This window comes from Triturus cristatus, chromosome 1_1 (genome assembly GCF_964204655.1).
Source record: "Triturus cristatus chromosome 1_1, aTriCri1.1, whole genome shotgun sequence".
NCBI lineage: Eukaryota > Metazoa > Chordata > Amphibia > Caudata > Salamandridae > Triturus > Triturus cristatus.
This window is the reverse complement of record NC_140579.1, coordinates 1,047,720,679-1,047,736,615: the sequence shown is the minus strand read 5'-3', so window position 1 is coordinate 1,047,736,615 and position 15,937 is coordinate 1,047,720,679.

Genomic DNA, 15,937 nt, shown 5'->3' with positions numbered 1-15,937 from the left:
ATCAGCTGAACTACGAATTCTGATTTACTCACCTGTTATCAGGAGAGAACCCAGTGCTGCATCTTTTAGTCCAGCACTGACCCTGAAAAGTAATTCTAAGCGTACTTTCCAGTAACTTGTATTTCCTTCCATAGGAATCCATTGTGTGGTTTTCACCAGAAAAGTTTCTAATTGTCCATTTTTGAAACTTACAAATATTCCTCTGAAATCAGCCAAAGTACGAATTCTGATTTACTCACCTTTTATCAGGAGAGAACCCAGTGCTGCATCTTTTAGACCAGCACTGACGCTGAAAAGTAATTCTAAACGTACTTTCCAGTAACTTGTATTTCCTTCCATAGGAATCCATTATGTGGTTTTCACCAGAAAAGTTTCTAAGTGCCCATTTTTAAAACGTACAAATATTCCTCTAAAATCAGCCAAACTATGAATTCCGATTTACTCACCTGTTATCAGGAGAGAACCCAGTGCTGCATCTTTTAGCCCAGCACTGACCCTGAAAAGTAATTCTAAGCGTACTTACCAGTAACTTGTATTTCCTTTCATAGGAATCCATTGTGTGGTTTTCACCAGAAAAGTTTGTAAGTGTCCATTTTTGAAACGTACAAATATTCCTTTAAAATCAGCCGAACTACAAATTCCGATTTGCTCACCTGTTATCAGGCGATGACCCAGTGCTGCATCTTTTAGTCCAGCACTGACCCTGAAAAGTAATTCTAAGCGTACTTTCCAGTAACTTGTATTTCCTTCCATAGGAATCCATTGTGTGGTTTTCACCAGAAAAGTTTCTAATTGTCCATTTTTGAAACTTACAAATATTCCTCTAAAATCAGCCAAAGTACGAATTCTGATTTACTCACCTTTTATCAGGAGAGAACGCAGTGCTGCATCTTTTAGACCAGCACTGACGCTGAAAAGTAATTCTAAGCGTACTTTCCAGTAACTTGTATTTCCTTCCATAGGAATCCATTATGTGGTTTTCACCAGAAAAGTTTCTAAGTGCCCATTTTTAAAACGTACAAATATTCCTCTAAAATCAGCCAAACTACGAATTCCGATTTACTCACCTGTTATCAGGAGAGAACCCAGTGCTGCATCTTTTAGCCCAGCACTGACCCTGAAAAGTAATTCTAAGCGTACTTACCACTAACTTGTATTTCCTTCCATAGGAATCTATTGTGTGGTTTTCACCAGAAAAGTTTCTAAGTGTCCATTTTTGAAACTTACAAATATTCCTCTAAAATCAGCCGAAGTACGAATTCTGATTTACTCACCTGTTATCAGGAGAGAACCCAGTGCTGCATGGTTTAGATCAGCAGTGACTCTGAAAAGTAATTCTAAGCGAACTTACCAGTAACTTGTATTTCCTTCCATAGGAATCCATTGTGTGGTTTTCGCCAGAAAAGATTCTAAGTGCCCATTTTTAAAACGTACAAATATTCCTCTAAAATCAGCCGAACTACGAATTCTGATTTACTCACCTGTTATCAGGAGAGAACCCAGTGCTGCATCTTTTAGCCCAGCACTGACCCTGAAAAGTAATTCTAAGCGTACTTACCAGTAACTTGTATTTCCTTCCATAGGAATCCATTGTGTGGTTTTCACCAGAAAAGTTTCTGTGTCCATTTTTGAAACGTACAATTATTCCTCTAAAATCAGCTGAACTACGAATTCTGATTTACTCACCTGTTATCAGGAGAGAACCCAGTGCTGCATCTTTTAGTCCAGCACTGACCCTGAAAAGTAATTCTAAGCGTACTTTCCAGTAACTTGTATTTCCTTCCATAGGAATCCATTGTGTGGTTTTCACCAGAAAAGTTTCTAATTGTCCATTTTTGAAACTTACAAATATTCCTCTGAAATCAGCCAAAGTACGAATTCTGATTTACTCACCTTTTATCAGGAGAGAACCCAGTGCTGCATCTTTTAGACCAGCACTGACGCTGAAAAGTAATTCTAAACGTACTTTCCAGTAACTTGTATTTCCTTCCATAGGAATCCATTATGTGGTTTTCACCAGAAAAGTTTCTAAGTGCCCATTTTTAAAACGTACAAATATTCCTCTAAAATCAGCCAAACTATGAATTCCGATTTACTCACCTGTTATCAGGAGAGAACCCAGTGCTGCATCTTTTAGCCCAGCACTGACCCTGAAAAGTAATTCTAAGCGTACTTACCAGTAACTTGTATTTCCTTTCATAGGAATCCATTGTGTGGTTTTCACCAGAAAAGTTTGTAAGTGTCCATTTTTGAAACGTACAAATATTCCTTTAAAATCAGCCGAACTACAAATTCCGATTTACTCACCTGTTATCAGGCGAGAACCCAGTGCTGCATCTTTTAGTCCAGCACTGACCCTGAAAAGTAATTCTAAGCGTACTTTCCAGTAACTTGTATTTCCTTCCATAGGAATCCATTGTGTGGTTTTCACCAGAAAAGTTTCTAATTGTCCATTTTTGAAACTTACAAATATTCCTCTAAAATCAGCCAAAGTACGAATTCTGATTTACTCACCTTTTATCAGGAGAGAACGCAGTGCTGCATCTTTTAGACCAGCACTGACGCTGAAAAGTAATTCTAAGCGTACTTTCCAGTAACTTGTATTTCCTTCCATAGGAATCCATTATGTGGTTTTCACCAGAAAAGTTTCTAAGTGCCCATTTTTAAAACGTACAAATATTCCTCTAAAATCAGCCAAACTACGAATTCCGATTTACTCACCTGTTATCAGGAGAGAACCCAGTGCTGCATCTTTTAGCCCAGCACTGACCCTGAAAAGTAATTCTAAGCGTACTTACCACTAACTTGTATTTCCTTCCATAGGAATCTATTGTGTGGTTTTCACCAGAAAAGTTTCTAAGTGTCCATTTTTGAAACTTACAAATATTCCTCTAAAATCAGCCGAAGTACGAATTCTGATTTACTCACCTGTTATCAGGAGAGAACCCAGTGCTGCATGGTTTAGATCAGCAGTGACTCTGAAAAGTAATTCTAAGCGAACTTACCAGTAACTTGTATTTCCTTCCATAGGAATCCATTGTGTGGTTTCGCCAGAAAAGATTCTAAGTGCCCATTTTTAAAACGTACAAATATTCCTCTAAAATCAGCCGAACTACGAATTCCGATTTACTCACCTGTTATCAGGAGAGAACCCAGTGCTGCATCTTCTAGCCCAGCACTGACCCTGAAAAGTAATTCTAAGCGTACTTACCAGTAACTTGTATTTCCTTTCATAGGAATCCATTGTGTGGTTTTCACCAGAAAAGTTTGTAAGTGTCCATTTTTGAAACGTACAAATATTCCTTTAAAATCAGCCGAACTACAAATTCCGATTTACTCACCTGTTATCAGGCGAGAACCCAGTGCTGCATCTTTTAGTCCAGCACTGACCCTGAAAAGTAATTCTAAGCGTACTTTCCAGTAACTTGTATTTCCTTCCATAGGAATCCATTGTTTGGTTTTCACCAGAAAAGTTTCTAATTGTCCATTTTTGAAACTTACAAATATTCCTCTAAAATCAGCCAAAGTACGAATTCTGATTTACTCACCTTTTATCAGGAGAGAACGCAGTGCTGCATCTTTTAGACCAGCACTGACGCTGAAAAGTAATTCTAAGCGTACTTTCCAGTAACTTGTATTTCCTTCCATAGGAATCCATTATGTGGTTTTCACCAGAAAAGTTTCTAAGTGCCCATTTTTAAAACGTACAAATATTCCTCTAAAATCAGCCAAACTACGAATTCCGATTTACTCACCTGTTATCAGGAGAGAACCCAGTGCTGCATCTTTTAGCCCAGCACTGACCCTGAAAAGTAATTCTAAGCGTACTTACCAGTAACTTGTATTTCCTTTCATAGGAATCCATTGTGTGGTTTTCACCAGAAAAGTTTGTAAGTGTCCATTTTTGAAACGTACAAATATTCCTTTAAAATCAGCCGAACTACAAATTCTGATTTACTCACCTGTTATCAGGCGAGAACCCAGTGCTGCATCTTTTAGTCCAGCACTGACCCTAAAAAGTAATTCTAAGCGTACTTACCAGTAACTTGTATTTCCTTCCATAGGAATCTATTGTGTGGTTTTCACCAGAAAAGTTTCTAAGTGTCCATTTTTGAAACTTACAAATATTCCTCTAAAATCAGCCGAAGTACGAATTCTGATTTACTCACCTGTTATCAGGAGAGAACCCAGTGCTGCATGGTTTAGATCAGCAGTGACTCTGAAAAGTAATTCTAAGCGAACTTACCAGTAACTTGTATTTCCTTCCATAGGAATCCATTGTGTGGTTTTCGCCAGAAAAGATTCTAAGTGCCCATTTTTAAAACGTACAAATATTCCTCTAAAATCAGCCGAACTACGAATTCCGATTTACTCACCTGTTATCAGGAGAGAACCCAGTGCTGCCTCTTTTAGCCCAGCACTGACCCTGAAAAGTAATTCTAAGCGTACTTACCAGTAACTTGTATTTCCTTCCATAGGAATCCATTGTGTGGTTTTCACCAGAAAAGTTTCTGTGTCCATTTTTGAAACGTACAATTATTCCTCTAAAATCAGCTGAACTACGAATTCTGATTTACTCACCTGTTATCAGGAGAGAACCCAGTGCTGCATCTTTTAGCCCAGCACTGACCCTGAAAAGTAATTCTAAGCGTACTTACCACTAACTTGTATTTCCTTCCATAGGAATCTATTGTGTGGTTTTCACCAGAAAAGTTTCTAAGTGTCCATTTTTGAAACTTACAAATATTCCTCTAAAATCAGCCGAAGTACGAATTCTGATTTACTCACCTGTTATCAGGAGAGAACCCAGTGCTGCATGGTTTAGATCAGCAGTGACTCTGAAAAGTAATTCTAAGCGAACTTACCAGTAACTTGTATTTCCTTCCATAGGAATCCATTGTGTGGTTTCGCCAGAAAAGATTCTAAGTGCCCATTTTTAAAACGTACAAATATTCCTCTAAAATCAGCCGAACTACGAATTCCGATTTACTCACCTGTTATCAGGAGAGAACCCAGTGCTGCATCTTCTAGCCCAGCACTGACCCTGAAAAGTAATTCTAAGCGTACTTACCAGTAACTTGTATTTCCTTTCATAGGAATCCATTGTGTGGTTTTCACCAGAAAAGTTTGTAAGTGTCCATTTTTGAAACGTACAAATATTCCTTTAAAATCAGCCGAACTACAAATTCCGATTTACTCACCTGTTATCAGGCGAGAACCCAGTGCTGCATGGTTTAGATCAGCAGTGACTCTGAAAAGTAATTCTAAGCGAACTTACCAGTAACTTGTATTTCCTTCCATAGGAATCCATTGTGTGGTTTTCACCAGAAAAGTTTCTAAGTGTCCATTTTTTAAACTTACAAATATTCCTTTAAAATCAGCCGAACTACAAATTCCGATTTACTCACCTGTTATCAGGCGAGAACCCAGTGCTGCATCTTTTAGTCCAGCACTGACCCTGAAAAGTAATTCTAAGCGTACTTTCCAGTAACTTGTATTTCCTTCCATAGGAATCCATTATGTGATTTTCACCAGAAAAGTTTCTAAGTGCCCATTTTTAAAACGTACAAATATTCCTCTAAAATCAGCCGAACTACAAATTCCGATTTACTCACCTGTTATCAGGAGAGAACCCAGTGCTGCATCTTTTAGCCCAGCACTGACCCTGAAAAGTAATTCTAAGCGTACTTACCAGTAACTTGTATTTCCTTCCATAGGAATCCATTGTGTGGTTTTCACCAGAAAAGTTTCTGTGTCCATTTTTGAAATGTACAAATATTCCTCTAAAATCAGCCGAACTACGAATTCCGATTAACTCACCTGTTATCAGGAGAGAACCCAGTGCTGCATCTTTTAGTCCAGCACTGACCCTGAAAAGTAATTCTAAGTGTACTTTCCAGTAACTTGTATTTCCTTCCATAGGAATCCATTGTGTGGTTTTCATCAGAAAAGTTTCTAAGTGTCCATTTTTGAAACTTACAAATATTCCTCTAAAATCAGCCGAAGTACGAATTCTGATTTACTCACCTTTTATCAGGAGAGAACCCAGTGCTGCATCTTTTAGACCAGCACTGACGCTGAAAAGTAATTCTAAGCGTATAAGCGTACTTATCAGTAACTTGTATTTCCTTCCATAGGAATCCATTGTGTGGTTTTCACCAGAAAAGTTTTTAAGTGTCCATTTTTGAAACGTACAAATATTCCTATAAAATCAGCCGAACTACAAATTCCGATTTACTCACTTGTTATCAGGAGAGAACCCAGTGCTGCATGGTTTAGACCAGCACTGACTCTGAAAAGTAATTCTTAGTGTACTTACCAGTAACTTGTATTTCCTTCCATAGGAATCCATTGTGTGGTTTTCACCAGAAAAGTGTCCAATTTTGAAATGTACAAATATTCCTCTAAAATCAGCCGAACTACGAATTCCGATTTACTCACCTGTTATCAGGAGAGAACCCAGTGCTGCATCTTTCAGCCCAGCACTGACCCTGAAAAGTAATTTTAAGCGTACTTACCAGTAACTTGTATTTCTTTCCATAGGAATCCATTGTGTGGTTTTCACCAGAAAAGTTTCTGTGTCCATTTTTGAAACACACAAATATTCCTTTAATATCAGCCGAACTACAAATTCCGATTTACTCACCTGTTATCAGGAGAGATCCCAGTGCTGCATCTTTTAGACCAGCACTGACTCTGAAAAGTAATTCTAAGCGTACTTACCAGTAACTTGTATTTCCTTCCATAGGAATCCATTGTGTGGTTTTCACCAGAAAAGTTTCTGTCCATTTTTGAAACATACAAATATTCCTCTAAAATCAGCCAAAGTACGAATTCTGATTTAATCACCTGTTATCAGGAGAGAACCCAGTGCTGCATCTTTTAGTCCAGCACTGTCCCTGAAAAGTATTTTCTAAGGGTACTTACCAGTAACTTGTATTTCATTCCATAGGAATCCATTGTGTGGTTTTCGCCAGAAAAGATTCTAAGTGCCCATTTTTAAAACGTACAAATATTCCTCTAAAATCAGCCGAACTACGAATTCCGATTTACTCACCTGTTATCAGGAGAGAACCCAGTGCTGCATCTTTTAGCCCAGCACTGACCCTGAAAAGTAATTCTAAGCGTACTTACCAGTAACTTGTATTTCCTTCCATAGGAATCCATTGTGTGGTTTTCACCAGAAAAGTTTCTGTGTCCATTTTTGAAACGTACAATTATTCCTCTAAAATCAGCTGAACTACGAATTCTGATTTATTCACCTGTTATCACGAGAGAACCCAGTGCTGCATCTTTTAGTCCAGCACTGACCCTGAAAAGTAATTCTAAGCGTACTTTCCAGTAACTTGTATTTCCTTCCATAGGAATCCATTGTGTGGTTTTCACCAGAAAAGTTTCTAATTGTCCATTTTTGAAACTTACAAATATTCCTCTAAAATCAGCCAAAGTACGAATTCTGATTTACTCACCTTTTATCAGGAGAGAACGCAGTGCTGCATCTTTTAGACCAGCACTGACGCTGACAAGTAATTCTAAGCGCACTTTCCAGTAACTTGTATTTCCTTCCATAGGAATCCATTATGTGGTTTTCACCAGAAAAGTTTCTAAGTGCCCATTTTTAAAACGTACAAATATTCCTCTAAAATCAGCCAAACTACGAATTCCGATTTACTCACCTGTTATCAGGAGAGAACCCAGTGCTGCATCTTTTAGCCCAGCACTGACCCTGAAAAGTAATTCTAAGCGTACTTACCAGTAACTTGTATTTCCTTTCATAGGAATCCATTGTGTGGTTTTCACCAGAAAAGTTTGTAAGTGTCCATTTTTGAAACGTACAAATATTCCTTTAAAATCAGCCGAACTACAAATTCTGATTTACTCACCTGTTATCAGGCGAGAACCCAGTGCTGCATCTTTTAGTCCAGCACTGACCCTAAAAAGTAATTCTAAGCGTACTTACCAGTAACTTGTATTTCCTTCCATAGGAATCTATTGTGTGGTTTTCACCAGAAAAGTTTCTAAGTGTCCATTTTTGAAACTTACAAATATTCCTCTAAAATCAGCCGAAGTACGAATTCTGATTTACTCACCTGTTATCAGGAGAGAACCCAGTGCTGCATGGTTTAGATCAGCAGTGACTCTGAAAAGTAATTCTAAGCGAACTTACCAGTAACTTGTATTTCCTTCCATAGGAATCCATTGTGTGGTTTTCGCCAGAAAAGATTCTAAGTGCCCATTTTTAAAACGTACAAATATTCCTCTAAAATCAGCCGAACTACGAATTCTGATTTACTCACCTGTTATCAGGAGAGAACCCAGTGCTGCATCTTTTAGCCCAGCACTGACCCTGAAAAGTAATTCTAAGCGTACTTACCAGTAACTTGTATTTCCTTCCATAGGAATCCATTGTGTGGTTTTCACCAGAAAAGTTTCTGTGTCCATTTTTGAAACGTACAATTATTCCTCTAAAATCAGCTGAACTACGAATTCTGATTTACTCACCTGTTATCAGGAGAGAACCCAGTGCTGCATCTTTTAGTCCAGCACTGACCCTGAAAAGTAATTCTAAGCGTACTTTCCAGTAACTTGTATTTCCTTCCATAGGAATCCATTGTGTGGTTTTCACCAGAAAAGTTTCTAATTGTCCATTTTTGAAACTTACAAATATTCCTCTGAAATCAGCCAAAGTACGAATTCTGATTTACTCACCTTTTATCAGGAGAGAACCCAGTGCTGCATCTTTTAGACCAGCACTGACGCTGAAAAGTAATTCTAAACGTACTTTCCAGTAACTTGTATTTCCTTCCATAGGAATCCATTATGTGGTTTTCACCAGAAAAGTTTCTAAGTGCCCATTTTTAAAACGTACAAATATTCCTCTAAAATCAGCCAAACTATGAATTCCGATTTACTCACCTGTTATCAGGAGAGAACCCAGTGCTGCATCTTTTAGCCCAGCACTGACCCTGAAAAGTAATTCTAAGCGTACTTACCAGTAACTTGTATTTCCTTTCATAGGAATCCATTGTGTGGTTTTCACCAGAAAAGTTTGTAAGTGTCCATTTTTGAAACGTACAAATATTCCTTTAAAATCAGCCGAACTACAAATTCCGATTTGCTCACCTGTTATCAGGCGATGACCCAGTGCTGCATCTTTTAGTCCAGCACTGACCCTGAAAAGTAATTCTAAGCGTACTTTCCAGTAACTTGTATTTCCTTCCATAGGAATCCATTGTGTGGTTTTCACCAGAAAAGTTTCTAATTGTCCATTTTTGAAACTTACAAATATTCCTCTAAAATCAGCCAAAGTACGAATTCTGATTTACTCACCTTTTATCAGGAGAGAACGCAGTGCTGCATCTTTTAGACCAGCACTGACGCTGAAAAGTAATTCTAAGCGTACTTTCCAGTAACTTGTATTTCCTTCCATAGGAATCCATTATGTGGTTTTCACCAGAAAAGTTTCTAAGTGCCCATTTTTAAAACGTACAAATATTCCTCTAAAATCAGCCAAACTACGAATTCCGATTTACTCACCTGTTATCAGGAGAGAACCCAGTGCTGCATCTTTTAGCCCAGCACTGACCCTGAAAAGTAATTCTAAGCGTACTTACCACTAACTTGTATTTCCTTCCATAGGAATCTATTGTGTGGTTTTCACCAGAAAAGTTTCTAAGTGTCCATTTTTGAAACTTACAAATATTCCTCTAAAATCAGCCGAAGTACGAATTCTGATTTACTCACCTGTTATCAGGAGAGAACCCAGTGCTGCATGGTTTAGATCAGCAGTGACTCTGAAAAGTAATTCTAAGCGAACTTACCAGTAACTTGTATTTCCTTCCATAGGAATCCATTGTGTGGTTTTCGCCAGAAAAGATTCTAAGTGCCCATTTTTAAAACGTACAAATATTCCTCTAAAATCAGCCGAACTACGAATTCTGATTTACTCACCTGTTATCAGGAGAGAACCCAGTGCTGCATCTTTTAGCCCAGCACTGACCCTGAAAAGTAATTCTAAGCGTACTTACCAGTAACTTGTATTTCCTTCCATAGGAATCCATTGTGTGGTTTTCACCAGAAAAGTTTCTGTGTCCATTTTTGAAACGTACAATTATTCCTCTAAAATCAGCTGAACTACGAATTCTGATTTACTCACCTGTTATCAGGAGAGAACCCAGTGCTGCATCTTTTAGTCCAGCACTGACCCTGAAAAGTAATTCTAAGCGTACTTTCCAGTAACTTGTATTTCCTTCCATAGGAATCCATTGTGTGGTTTTCACCAGAAAAGTTTCTAATTGTCCATTTTTGAAACTTACAAATATTCCTCTGAAATCAGCCAAAGTACGAATTCTGATTTACTCACCTTTTATCAGGAGAGAACCCAGTGCTGCATCTTTTAGACCAGCACTGACGCTGAAAAGTAATTCTAAACGTACTTTCCAGTAACTTGTATTTCCTTCCATAGGAATCCATTATGTGGTTTTCACCAGAAAAGTTTCTAAGTGCCCATTTTTAAAACGTACAAATATTCCTCTAAAATCAGCCAAACTATGAATTCCGATTTACTCACCTGTTATCAGGAGAGAACCCAGTGCTGCATCTTTTAGCCCAGCACTGACCCTGAAAAGTAATTCTAAGCGTACTTACCAGTAACTTGTATTTCCTTTCATAGGAATCCATTGTGTGGTTTTCACCAGAAAAGTTTGTAAGTGTCCATTTTTGAAACGTACAAATATTCCTTTAAAATCAGCCGAACTACAAATTCCGATTTACTCACCTGTTATCAGGCGAGAACCCAGTGCTGCATCTTTTAGTCCAGCACTGACCCTGAAAAGTAATTCTAAGCGTACTTTCCAGTAACTTGTATTTCCTTCCATAGGAATCCATTGTGTGGTTTTCACCAGAAAAGTTTCTAATTGTCCATTTTTGAAACTTACAAATATTCCTCTAAAATCAGCCAAAGTACGAATTCTGATTTACTCACCTTTTATCAGGAGAGAACGCAGTGCTGCATCTTTTAGACCAGCACTGACGCTGAAAAGTAATTCTAAGCGTACTTTCCAGTAACTTGTATTTCCTTCCATAGGAATCCATTATGTGGTTTTCACCAGAAAAGTTTCTAAGTGCCCATTTTTAAAACGTACAAATATTCCTCTAAAATCAGCCAAACTACGAATTCCGATTTACTCACCTGTTATCAGGAGAGAACCCAGTGCTGCATCTTTTAGCCCAGCACTGACCCTGAAAAGTAATTCTAAGCGTACTTACCACTAACTTGTATTTCCTTCCATAGGAATCTATTGTGTGGTTTTCACCAGAAAAGTTTCTAAGTGTCCATTTTTGAAACTTACAAATATTCCTCTAAAATCAGCCGAAGTACGAATTCTGATTTACTCACCTGTTATCAGGAGAGAACCCAGTGCTGCATGGTTTAGATCAGCAGTGACTCTGAAAAGTAATTCTAAGCGAACTTACCAGTAACTTGTATTTCCTTCCATAGGAATCCATTGTGTGGTTTCGCCAGAAAAGATTCTAAGTGCCCATTTTTAAAACGTACAAATATTCCTCTAAAATCAGCCGAACTACGAATTCCGATTTACTCACCTGTTATCAGGAGAGAACCCAGTGCTGCATCTTCTAGCCCAGCACTGACCCTGAAAAGTAATTCTAAGCGTACTTACCAGTAACTTGTATTTCCTTTCATAGGAATCCATTGTGTGGTTTTCACCAGAAAAGTTTGTAAGTGTCCATTTTTGAAACGTACAAATATTCCTTTAAAATCAGCCGAACTACAAATTCCGATTTACTCACCTGTTATCAGGCGAGAACCCAGTGCTGCATCTTTTAGTCCAGCACTGACCCTGAAAAGTAATTCTAAGCGTACTTTCCAGTAACTTGTATTTCCTTCCATAGGAATCCATTGTTTGGTTTTCACCAGAAAAGTTTCTAATTGTCCATTTTTGAAACTTACAAATATTCCTCTAAAATCAGCCAAAGTACGAATTCTGATTTACTCACCTTTTATCAGGAGAGAACGCAGTGCTGCATCTTTTAGACCAGCACTGACGCTGAAAAGTAATTCTAAGCGTACTTTCCAGTAACTTGTATTTCCTTCCATAGGAATCCATTATGTGGTTTTCACCAGAAAAGTTTCTAAGTGCCCATTTTTAAAACGTACAAATATTCCTCTAAAATCAGCCAAACTACGAATTCCGATTTACTCACCTGTTATCAGGAGAGAACCCAGTGCTGCATCTTTTAGCCCAGCACTGACCCTGAAAAGTAATTCTAAGCGTACTTACCAGTAACTTGTATTTCCTTTCATAGGAATCCATTGTGTGGTTTTCACCAGAAAAGTTTGTAAGTGTCCATTTTTGAAACGTACAAATATTCCTTTAAAATCAGCCGAACTACAAATTCTGATTTACTCACCTGTTATCAGGCGAGAACCCAGTGCTGCATCTTTTAGTCCAGCACTGACCCTAAAAAGTAATTCTAAGCGTACTTACCAGTAACTTGTATTTCCTTCCATAGGAATCTATTGTGTGGTTTTCACCAGAAAAGTTTCTAAGTGTCCATTTTTGAAACTTACAAATATTCCTCTAAAATCAGCCGAAGTACGAATTCTGATTTACTCACCTGTTATCAGGAGAGAACCCAGTGCTGCATGGTTTAGATCAGCAGTGACTCTGAAAAGTAATTCTAAGCGAACTTACCAGTAACTTGTATTTCCTTCCATAGGAATCCATTGTGTGGTTTTCGCCAGAAAAGATTCTAAGTGCCCATTTTTAAAACGTACAAATATTCCTCTAAAATCAGCCGAACTACGAATTCCGATTTACTCACCTGTTATCAGGAGAGAACCCAGTGCTGCCTCTTTTAGCCCAGCACTGACCCTGAAAAGTAATTCTAAGCGTACTTACCAGTAACTTGTATTTCCTTCCATAGGAATCCATTGTGTGGTTTTCACCAGAAAAGTTTCTGTGTCCATTTTTGAAACGTACAATTATTCCTCTAAAATCAGCTGAACTACGAATTCTGATTTACTCACCTGTTATCAGGAGAGAACCCAGTGCTGCATCTTTTAGCCCAGCACTGACCCTGAAAAGTAATTCTAAGCGTACTTACCACTAACTTGTATTTCCTTCCATAGGAATCTATTGTGTGGTTTTCACCAGAAAAGTTTCTAAGTGTCCATTTTTGAAACTTACAAATATTCCTCTAAAATCAGCCGAAGTACGAATTCTGATTTACTCACCTGTTATCAGGAGAGAACCCAGTGCTGCATGGTTTAGATCAGCAGTGACTCTGAAAAGTAATTCTAAGCGAACTTACCAGTAACTTGTATTTCCTTCCATAGGAATCCATTGTGTGGTTTCGCCAGAAAAGATTCTAAGTGCCCATTTTTAAAACGTACAAATATTCCTCTAAAATCAGCCGAACTACGAATTCCGATTTACTCACCTGTTATCAGGAGAGAACCCAGTGCTGCATCTTCTAGCCCAGCACTGACCCTGAAAAGTAATTCTAAGCGTACTTACCAGTAACTTGTATTTCCTTTCATAGGAATCCATTGTGTGGTTTTCACCAGAAAAGTTTGTAAGTGTCCATTTTTGAAACGTACAAATATTCCTTTAAAATCAGCCGAACTACAAATTCCGATTTACTCACCTGTTATCAGGCGAGAACCCAGTGCTGCATCTTTTAGTCCAGCACTGACCCTGAAAAGTAATTCTAAGCGTACTTTCCAGTAACTTGTATTTCCTTCCATAGGAATCCATTGTTTGGTTTTCACCAGAAAAGTTTCTAATTGTCCATTTTTGAAACTTACAAATATTCCTCTAAAATCAGCCAAAGTACGAATTCTGATTTACTCACCTTTTATCAGGAGAGAACGCAGTGCTGCATCTTTTAGACCAGCACTGACGCTGAAAAGTAATTCTAAGCGTACTTTCCAGTAACTTGTATTTCCTTCCATAGGAATCCATTATGTGGTTTTCACCAGAAAAGTTTCTAAGTGCCCATTTTTAAAACGTACAAATATTCCTCTAAAATCAGCCAAACTACGAATTCCGATTTACTCACCTGTTATCAGGAGAGAACCCAGTGCTGCATCTTTTAGCCCAGCACTGACCCTGAAAAGTAATTCTAAGCGTACTTACCAGTAACTTGTATTTCCTTTCATAGGAATCCATTGTGTGGTTTTCACCAGAAACGTTTGTAAGTGTCCATTTTTGAAACGTACAAATATTCCTTTAAAATCAGCCGAACTACAAATTCCGATTTACTCACCTGTTATCAGGCGAGAACCCAGTGCTGCATCTTTTAGTCCAGCACTGACCCTAAAAAGTAATTCTAAGCGTACTTACCAGTAACTTGTATTTCCTTCCATAGTAATCTATTGTGTGGTTTTCACCAGAAAAGTTTCTAAGTGTCCATTTTTGAAACTTACAAATATTCCTCTAAAATCAGCCGAAGTACGAATTCTGATTTACTCACCTGTTATCAGGAGAGAACCCAGTGCTGCATGGTTTAGATCAGCAGTGACTCTGAAAAGTAATTCTAAGCGAACTTACCAGTAACTTGTATTTCCTTCCATAGGAATCCATTGTGTGGTTTTCACCAGAAAAGTTTCTAAGTGTCCAGTTTTTGAAACGTACAAATATTCCTCTAAAATCTGCCGAACTACGAGTTCCGATTTACACACCTGTTATCAGGAGAGAACCCAGTGCTGCATCTTTTAGAACAGCACTGACTCTGAGATGTAGTTCTAAGCGTACTTACCAGTAACTTATATTTCCTTCCATAGGAATCCTTTGTGTGGTTTTCAGCAGATAAGTGTCCAATTTTGAAACGTACAAATATTCCTCTAAAATCAGCTGAACTACTAATTCCGATTTACTCACCTGTGATCAGGAGAGAACCCAGTGCTGCATCTTTAATCCCAGCACTGACCCTGAAAAGTAATTCTAAGCGTACTTACCAGTAACTTGTATTTCCTTCCATAGGAATCCATTGTGTGGTTTTCACCAGAAAAGTTTCTGTGTCCATTTTTGAAACTTACAAATATTCCTCTAAAATCAGCCGAGGTACGAATTCTGATTTACTCAACTGTTATCAGGAGAGAACCCAGTGCTCCATCTTTTAGTCCAACACTGACCCTGAAAAGTAATTCTAAGCTAATTTACCAGTAACTTGTATTTCCTTCCATAGGAATCCATTGTGTGGTTTTCACCAGAAAAGTTTCTAAGTGTCCCATTTTGAAAGGTACAAATATTCCTCTAAAATCAGCCGAACTACGAATTCCGATTTACTCACCTGTTATCAGGAAAGAACCCAGTGCTGCATCTTTTAGACCAGCACTGACTCTGAAAAGTAATTCTAAGCGTACTTACCAGTAACTTGTATTTCATTCCATAGGAATCCTTTGTGTGGTTTTCACCAGATAAGTGTGCAATTTTGAAACGTACAAATATTCCTCTAAAATCAGCCGAACTACGAATTCCGATTTACTCACCTGTTATCAGGAGAGAACCCAGTGCTGCATCTTTCAGCCCAGCACTGACCCTGAACAGTAGTTCTAGGCATACTTACCAGTAACTTGTATTTCTTTCCATAGGAATCCATTGTGTGGTTTTTACCAGAAAAGTTTCTGTGTCCATTTTTGAAATGTACAAATATTCATCTAAGATCAGCCGAACTACGAATTCTGATTAACTCACCTGTTATCAGGAGAGAACCCAGTGCTGCATCTTTTAGTCCTGCACTGACCCTGAAAAGTAATTCTAAGCGTACTTTCCAGTAACTTGTATTTCCTTCCATAGGAATCCATTATGTGATTTTCACCAGAAAAGTTTCTAAGTGCCCATTTTTAAAACGTACAAATATTCCTCTAAAATCAGCCGAACTACAAATTCCGATTTACTCACCTGTTATC